Genomic DNA, 9,014 nt, shown 5'->3' with positions numbered 1-9,014 from the left:
TTCTTTTCTTGTTTTCCCCTCCAATGGGGTGAAAAGAGGTAGTAGGGAGTGAAAGATTTCTTTTCATTTAAAAAAAAAAGATATGGAAGGGGTGCTTTAAATATGAAATGTTGCATGCACTTTCAGATGAAGTCACTATATTATTGGTTTTGCTTAACTGTTTTTGTCTTCTTATGAGACCTCTCACAGAATAGGAATAATTTGAAAATATAATATAAAAACAAAATGCATAAATGACCCCCTCCCCTAAGACCCCTTGAAGTTCTATAAGGTACAATAATTTACCCAATGTCACATAACTAATAAATAGGACATCTGGGGGGAAATATGGCACAGTGAGAAAACTACTAGATATAGGGTTAGAGGATCTGAGTTCTAATCTTAGCTTTATTACTTATGATGTGACCTTGGACAATTCACAAACTCCACATTTGTTTCCTCTATAAAATGAGGGAGTTTAGCTAGGTAACTTCTAAGATTTGTGGCTTCTCTAAATCTATGATCCAGATCTTTTGACTTCAAGCTCAGGGTTCTTTCCACAATTTAAATCCACATTTAAAAGTTCCTTGTTGGTTACCCTTCATTAGCTCCATAACAGAACAAGGTCAGAAAAAGGGATTAAAAAACAGCTACCACTCTCCACACTAGCTTCCTTGACACCCTTGTATTTTTGTGCCCTCAATTAATATGTCATACTTGCTGTAAAATCCAGGAAGCAGGGTTTTGTTCCTTTTCAAATTAACTTAGAATTTGAGGCAAAGGACTAGAACAGCTGCATTTTGATGGCATTTGGAAAGATACAAGAGGAAAAAGAACACACAAGTACCAAGCTTCCATAGTCAATACACTGTTTTTCTCCAGTCCTAACTAACCTGATACTAACCAGTACAAATGATGGGATTTAGCAAAATTCCACTCCTAGAATAAGTGGGGCAACTAGGTAGTAAAGCATCGAGTGTCAGTCCTGCAGTGAGGAAGACTCATCTTTCTGAGTTCAAATCCAGCCTCGGATACTTCCTAGATGTGTGACCCTGAGCAAATCACTTCACCCTGTTTCCCTCAGTTTCCTCATCTGTAAAATGAGCTGGAGAAGGAAATGGCAAACCGCACCAGGATGTTTGCCAAGAAAACCCCAAATGGGGCCATGAAAAGGCAGGCATGACTGAACGACAACAAAGAAAATAGTAGGAAGAAGTCTGTTTAGGTCAGTGAAGCCTTTGCCTTCAACTGGCTTCAGTCTAGGTAACTACAAAAATAGGCATTGACCAACTGGCACTATTTGTAAGGAAGAGCATAAGGCCCTGGAGGGATATGGAGATCTATAAGACATGATCATGAGTTGAACAGCTATCCCACGGAACAGAGGTTATAGAATCATAGAATTTGGAACATGGAAAGGAACTCAGAGGCTACCTGGTACAACCCCAATATGAAAGGAATAGAAACGATATAGACAATGAACCCCTGACTGAAGATTTCAAAGGAGGCGAACCCTCCACTTGTGGAGGCAACTACTTTTGGATAACTCTCATTGTGGGGGAATTTGTTTTTTCCCTTTGGTCCAACCTAACTCTGCTTCTTTGTAACTTCTGACCCATGGTCTCAGGTTTTGCCCCTTAGGCCAAACAGAACTGTTTTGTCCAGGGAGGGAAGAATCAGGGCTCATTGGCTTGATACATGTATATGTGTGTTTGCAGGTATAGGATGGACAGAACAGACTTAAGGTGATGGAGGAGTGGTGGTTTAAAGACCGAATTGGCAGAATGCTGAAGATACTTAGAAAGGTGGAGAGTATCTATTGTCATCACATGGTATTTATAGATTTTCTTTTTTTTTTCGATTCCAATACAGTTTATTTGAACATGATTCAGGTCTCCCAGCGCAGGGGCAGTCAAAGATCACATTCCTCCCACTCTGAAGGAAGAAGGGATCCAGCCCCAGGCATCAGGGTGGGGATGAGGGAGGAAGAGGAAGTGGCTCAGATCTTCCCAGGGAAGGTATCCTCTGCAATATGATCATCCCAAGAATTCACCCAGGACATGGGACAGAAGGACTTGTAGACACACTTGTACCACTTGAAGACAGATGCGTCAACGCCCCTTTCGTTCATGGCCTTCTCACAACGGTGAAAATCCAAGTAGTTCTGCCAGCAGTTGCGAGTCTGGTTCTGTCTGGTTGGGGAAGTGGCTGTCAAAGGGCGCTGTGCCGTAGTTTTGTATCTTGGACTTGATGTCTTTAGACATGGAGGCTCCTGGACTGTGGTCGCTTCCGCTGCTGTCCTGTTGCTGTCTCCATCGCTCCTTGGGATGTCACAGACTCAATGTGACCCTCAGCACTGCAGGTTCAAGATCCTATTTATAGATTACATAGGTATCCCTGGAACTCAGCAGGTGGTGACTTGTTAGGGTCAATCCAAAAAAAAGTTTAAAATACTGAAGATAGGAAGAAGGAAATTTTTACCAATCTTTTTACTTCTCTTTTTTCATTCAACATTATACCAATATTGTTGTCAAAAGTCCAGCTAGGTCTTTTAAGATTTGAACATCTTCATTAGACTGAAAAATAGCCACCCAAGAATAATTTGACGATTTTTTTTAACTTCCAGTAGGCCTGAAATTCTTGTCTCTTTTGAGGGAATGTTGAACTCTAATAAACATATTGATGAACTGAGGCAGAATTATTTTTGAATTACAAAAAACCTCAATCAGAAATGAAATGTGACCTTGTGATGTGTCTACCACACATCAAGAAAGCTTAAGAAATTTATCCAAGGGGCAGCTGGATGGCACAGTGGATAGAGCACCGGTCCTGGAGTCAGGAGTACCTGAGTTCAAATCCGGCCTCGGACACTTAACACTTGCTAGCTGTGTGACCCTGGGCAAGTCACTTAACCCCAATTGCCTCACTAAAAAAAAAAAAAAAAAAAAAAAAAAAAAAAGAAATTTATCCAAGAAACAGAAATGAACAAGACAAGCTCTAATACCCTAGAAACTAACCTGATTTAAATCTCATTTAAATCCTATGGGCTTTAAATCAAAACTAGACTTGAGAAAATAGTTTATTCATCAAAGATATACTTAATAGTCAAATGCAATAAAAGTGTGGCTCGATGATAAATTTTAAAATATGCCAGAATGTTGTGCATTCTATGCAAAATCCTTTAAGACAAATGATTAAAGCAAAAGGACACATTTTTATATTAAGTTTTTAAAGATGTAAAAAGTTGTGCTGCTATTATTGTAAGTCAATTTTTGTGTGTGTCTTTGTCCCTGTGAATTTGTATGCTACTGCACAAGGCCTTCCTTCATCTCCCCAGTCACTATATCTTGTAAATATTTCTGTGTGTGTTGTCATTGCTGATGGTATATAAGCATTTTGAGGGCAGACAATGTTTCATACCCAGAACCTACAGCAGTTTCTGGCACATAGGAAGTATTTTAATAGATGATTGCTGAGAGAGGACATTTTATGTGAGTGTAACTGTCTATGCAAAAGAATATAGATTTTGTATAGGGGGAACAGTTGAAGGGGAAAACTGAAAAGGTAAACTGTGGCCAGATCATGGAACATCTTGACTGCCACGCTAAGGAGTTTGGCTGGGCTGTAGGTTGTAGGCAATAGGGAATTGTTCAATGTGTTTAAGGAGGGGATGATATCTCTCAAAGTCACTTAGAATGGGGGTCTTAGATTTAGAGCTGAAGGGACTTCAGAGGCCAACTCATTCATTTTATAGCTGAGGAAACTGAGGCTGATAGATGTTAAGGGACTTGTCTAGGATCACAAAGCTTCTGGGTGTCTGAGGCAGTATTTGAACTCGGGTCATCCCGACTGGAAGCCTGACTGCTCTATTCCAGCAAACAAATGAAACCGTGACAAAAGACAACAACAAAAAACAAAAACAAAACGAAACCACAAAAACCACCAACAACAACAAATAGATGCTGAGTACTGTCCTATGGTGGTAAGAGGAAGACATGTACAGTCTAATGTTATTGCCATTTTGCAGCCAACCTGTTCTATGGCCTTAAGGAAAATGCTTAGTAGGTCATAATTTCCTTATGGGAAAATGAAGTTATCAATCTCTAAAACACCGTGACTAATTCAATTTAGATCCTAATCTTGATTCATGGAAATTGTATAAATAAGAGAAGCACCCTAATAATATTCAAACTGATCTAATGTCAGGGGAAGCAGCTAATGTGATTTCCCACAATTAACTCTTTCTTCAGATGTGAACACCCCTCAACCTCAGCCTGTGGATTGGAGTCAGAGCCTGGATTCAGTTTCTAGCTCTGACACTTACTCCTTGTGTAATCTTGGACAAATCACTTTCCTCCTCTGGGCCCCACTTTTCCCATCTGTAAAGTAAGGGGTTTCTTCCACCTGTAACATTCTCTCATCTAGTAACAAGAGCAATGCTTTGAGAAAGAGAGGGGCGTGTGATGGATGGAGGTTTAAGGAGAGACTGAGTGATGAAAGACCATTTAGGGTATTACAATGATTCAGGCAAGAGGCTTGAATTGGGGTACTAGCAGTGGGAATGAGGTGAAATGAAGCAACAGGAGAGATGAATCATATAAAGTCAAAATGACACAAGGGGACCTCTCCCGCTAGAACAGAGCACGGGAAGATGGAGATGCCGCCATTTACATGGGCTTTGTAGTCTGCTTGAACTCTCCAAACAAACCTCTAGCATACTGTGGAGAATGGGGATAAACTATTCTGAGCATCAGTGCTCCCTCTCCCCACCCAGACACACAACAACTAGGAGGCCCAATGGGGTTTTGAGTTAGAATGTGTCCTGGTAGGTCTTTTTGTGATAAAAAATGACTTAAGGAAAGCTCATTGCTTTGAGCCACTCCATCAGAGAAGTCCAGAATAGTCATAAGGGCATATGTTAGTCCTGGCTGAACTTGAGAATCCCTGCAGTAGCATCTAGCATTCAACAAAGTCCTTAAAAGTTGTTGTTCTCTCTCTCTCTCTCTCTCTCTCTCACACACACACACACACACACACACACACACACACACACACACGATAAAATAGTGAAGAGGTGGGACAGTGGATAAAACACTGGCCCTGGATTCAGGAGGACCTGAGAGTTCAAATCCGACCTCAGACACTTGATCAGCTGTGTGATCCTGGGCAAGTCACTTAACCCTCATTGCCAAGGAGAGGGAGAGGGAGAGGGAGAGGGAGAGGGAGAGGGAGAGGAGAGGAGAGGAAAAGAGAGGAAAAGAAAAAGTGAAGGGGTAAGAGAGCCAGGATTTGAACCTAAGTCAATCCCCTAGATAATACATACACCTTTAAAAACGTGTTGGCATATATAAAAGTAAAACTGGTTGGGACAAAATGACTGTAGTATAGGGTACCTGTGAGGCTCAAATGAGTTAATGTATGTAGTATGCCTTGCAAACTTTAAAGTGCTTATTTAAGTAGTGATTATTATTCTTACTGGGAATAAATTCATTAAAGATATCATAAAATGTTCATAAGTTGATTAAAAAATGAAATTATTTTTGACAAGGTATAAAATAAGGTAAAAGCTTGAGAGTATGAATTGTATATAGTTATGTTAAAAATAAGGATGTCACGAGAAAATTTTAAAAATACAATCAACTCAGGAACTGTACTGAGAAACTTGAGCTTTCATAGTAATGACTTTTCTTTTTTTTGTTTTTTTTTTTTGTTTGTTTTTTGCCGGGCAATGGGGGTTAAGTGACTTGCCCAGGGTCACACAGCTAGTCAGTGTCAAGTGTCTGAGGCCGGATTTGAACTCAGGTACTCCTGAATCCAGGGCCAGTGCTTTATCCACTGCGCCACCTAATTTACCTATGGTATCACCTCTTATGTCTAAATCATGTATCCATTTTGACCTTATTTTAGTATAAGGTGTAAGATGTTGGTCTATGCCTAATTTCTGCCAAACTATCTTCTAGTTTCCGCAGCAATTTTTGTCAAATACTGAGTTCCTATCCCAGAAGCTGGAGTCTTTGGGTTTATCAAACACTACATTACTAGTGTCATTTACTACTGCGTTTCCTGTGCCTAGCCTATTCCATTGATCCTCCACTCTATTTCTTAATCAGTACCAGATAGTTTTGATGACTGCCACTTTATAGTAAAGCTCCAGATTTGGTACTGCTAACCCACCTTCCTGTGCATTTTTTTTTCATTATTTCCCTGGATATTCTTGATTTTTTGTTTTTCCAGATGAATTTTGTTATTATTTTTTCTAGCTCTATAAAATAATTTTAGGTAGTCTGATTGGTATGGCACTGAATAATTAATTTAGGTAGTATTGTCATTTTTACTATATTAGCTCTGCCTATCCATGAGCAATTGATATCTTTCCAATTATTTAGATCTAATTTGATTTGTGTGAAGAGTGTTTGGTAGTTGTGCTCATAGAGTTCCTGGGTTTGTCTTGGCAAGTAGACTCCCAAGTATTTTATATTATCTACTGTTACTTTAAATGGAATTTCTCTTTCTATCTCTTGCTGCTGAACTTTGTTGGTCATGTATAGAGATGCTGATGATTTATGTGGATTTATTTTATATCCTGCTACTTTGCTAAAGTTGTTAATTGTTTCAAGTAATTTTTGAGTTGATTCTCTAGGATTCTTTAAGTATACCATCATATCATCTGCAAAGAGTGATAGTTTTGTTTCCTCCTGGCCTATTCTAATTCCTTTAATTCCTTTTTCTTCTCTGATTGCTAAAGCTAACATTTCTAGTACAATATTAAATAATAGGGGTGATTCAGGCTATATGTATGCTGGAAAACAAGGCAGAGTGATCAAAAATCATCTTTCATATATTGTAATTCAGTTCACTCCTGACAAACCAGAAACATATATACATACATACACATACACATACATACATACATACACACACACACAGAGTTTAAGTATTCCATTTTATTTTGGGATGTATGATACATGACTGATACATGACTCACAAACATCTTAACATATTTCATGGATGATGAAAACTAAGGCCATTCTGTGAATTTTCATATCTTGGTATTTTTTCATACAATCCTCTTATTAGATCAAATTCAAAAACAAGAATCTCTTCTGCAAACAAAATTTAAAGTAAAGGCAATAGTCACTGGCAAATTCGTTTATGCATCCTGCATTTACTGATCACAGATGCAAGTCAATAAATGCCTTGGATTTAAGCCATTACCCAAACATTGTCATAAAGTGATTTTTACCAACAACAGTAACAAGTGGTTAGAGACCACAAGCCTAAAGTTGTTTTTTTTGTTTGTTTAAATTAGTTAATAAAAAGAAACCTTTGTCTAAGGGACATAGTACAGAAATACCTGAAACTAAACCAGACCCTTAACCAAGGCACTAAAAGCATGTCATTCATACAAAGAAATGTAAACAATCCACCAACAAGTTCCCCCAGCGGAACTGTTGCTGTAAAGTGCACAAGGGCATGGCTGTTGGGACCAGAGCTTAGAGACTGTGCAAAGATAAGCAGGAGGTCACATCTCCAATATACTTTTTAATGAACAATCAGCTCAAAGAACTCCCTCTTCACACTAAGGCTTCTGATACATTATTGTTAGAACGACTCCAATTTCCAATGGACATAACTGCAGGGTAAAATTTTACTAACAAAGTGACCTATAAAATTTGATATGAAGCCTTTAAAAAGGAGGTCTTTCTTACCCTCAACACTCCCCCTTACAGTTCACAAATGCTCATCCTTTACCATGTACTGTTAATGAATATTCAAATTAATGAGGTATTCTGTCTTGTGTCATTGCTGCTAATCCACTCAGGTCTGGGAAAAGGATCCTTACTTAATTAGTAACCTTTCTTGTAGGTCTTAGAGGAAATCATGGCTCATACTCTGTATGAAACACGCTGGCTTTTTTTTTTAATTTCACAGAACGGCAATTTTAAAATCGAACATTTGGACAACTAAATTATAATAATTTCCGAGGCTGTCAAATGTACCTTCTATAGATTAAGATATTATTACCTCTGAATTGTCACACAGCCAGGGGACAAGTAGCTCTGTTTCTCGAGCACCAAGGTAGAGAGGGTGGTGGACTGAAGACATATGGATGCCTCTTTGCCATTTTCATATTAATATTAATTTTTCTGAGTCATTCCAAAAGCAACAGAATATTACAAAGAAGTATCAATTGCTTTAAAATTTTTGAAAAAATGTATTTAAAATAAAAACTTTTTTAAAGGATGAAAAATGCAGAGAGAAAAAAAAAATTTTCTCCAGTTCAAAGGAAGAACTGGAAAGCTGTTTTCTCCAGGTAAAAACTGCTTTATTGAATTTTTTTCTTCATCAATGCCCCCCTCCTCAAGGGTCACCATTTGTAAGGCATTATTAATGCCTTGGAAAACTTTCTCCTTGGTGCGGGTGTCTGTAACTTCTGGTTTTAAACTCTAGGTTTTGTTGGGTGTTTTTTTTTGTTTTTGTTTTTTAAAGGTTCATAGCTTATCTTAAAAATATCTTCTGGTGAGGGCAGGGGATGTGGGAAGAGTTTTTCTTTGCAAGGTTCTGAACTGAAAGTGCATCAGATTAGATGGAAAATGTTCCCTGTACAGGGAACTACATAGCTTTGGACAGGAGCTACGATTTCAGCTTACAATATATAAACCTGAAGGTGTTTATAATATAAAGGTATATATAGCCTTTTCCTTCCCACCTACAACAGAGCAATCCCAACTGTCAAACTCTTTCTGAGTTTCTAAATATGGCCAAAGGAAGTTTGAGACAAACTTAAATTAGAAACCACTTTTATAATGGAAAAAGGTTAACTTCCCTCCAAACCATAAATAAAACAACAACAAAAAACCCATGAAGTTAAACAGATGGCTTTCAGCACATGTGTGTAATAACTAATTAGTAGCTATGTGCAGGGAATTAAAAGCAGCTGTCTTGGGGGAGGGGAAATAGTTAAATATAGGCTAGTGTTTCTATAAGAGGCACAGTTAATATACTTCGGTGGATTTTTGTTGATGCTTTCTGAG

The 9,014-nt window shown here is 38.3% G+C and overlaps 1 pseudogene; it reads right to left on the bottom strand.

Moving 5' to 3' along the window:
- Nucleotides 1-1,920: 1,920 nt before the first annotated feature.
- Nucleotides 1,921-2,243, bottom strand: LOC122738142 (annotated as a pseudogene).
- Between the last annotated feature and the right edge of the window lie 6,771 nt (nt 2,244-9,014).

This window comes from Dromiciops gliroides, chromosome 2 (genome assembly GCF_019393635.1).
Source record: "Dromiciops gliroides isolate mDroGli1 chromosome 2, mDroGli1.pri, whole genome shotgun sequence".
Taxonomy (NCBI): Eukaryota; Metazoa; Chordata; class Mammalia; order Microbiotheria; family Microbiotheriidae; genus Dromiciops; species Dromiciops gliroides.
The sequence above is the reverse complement of the archived record's forward strand: the minus strand, read 5'-3'. Positions and strand labels throughout refer to the sequence as shown.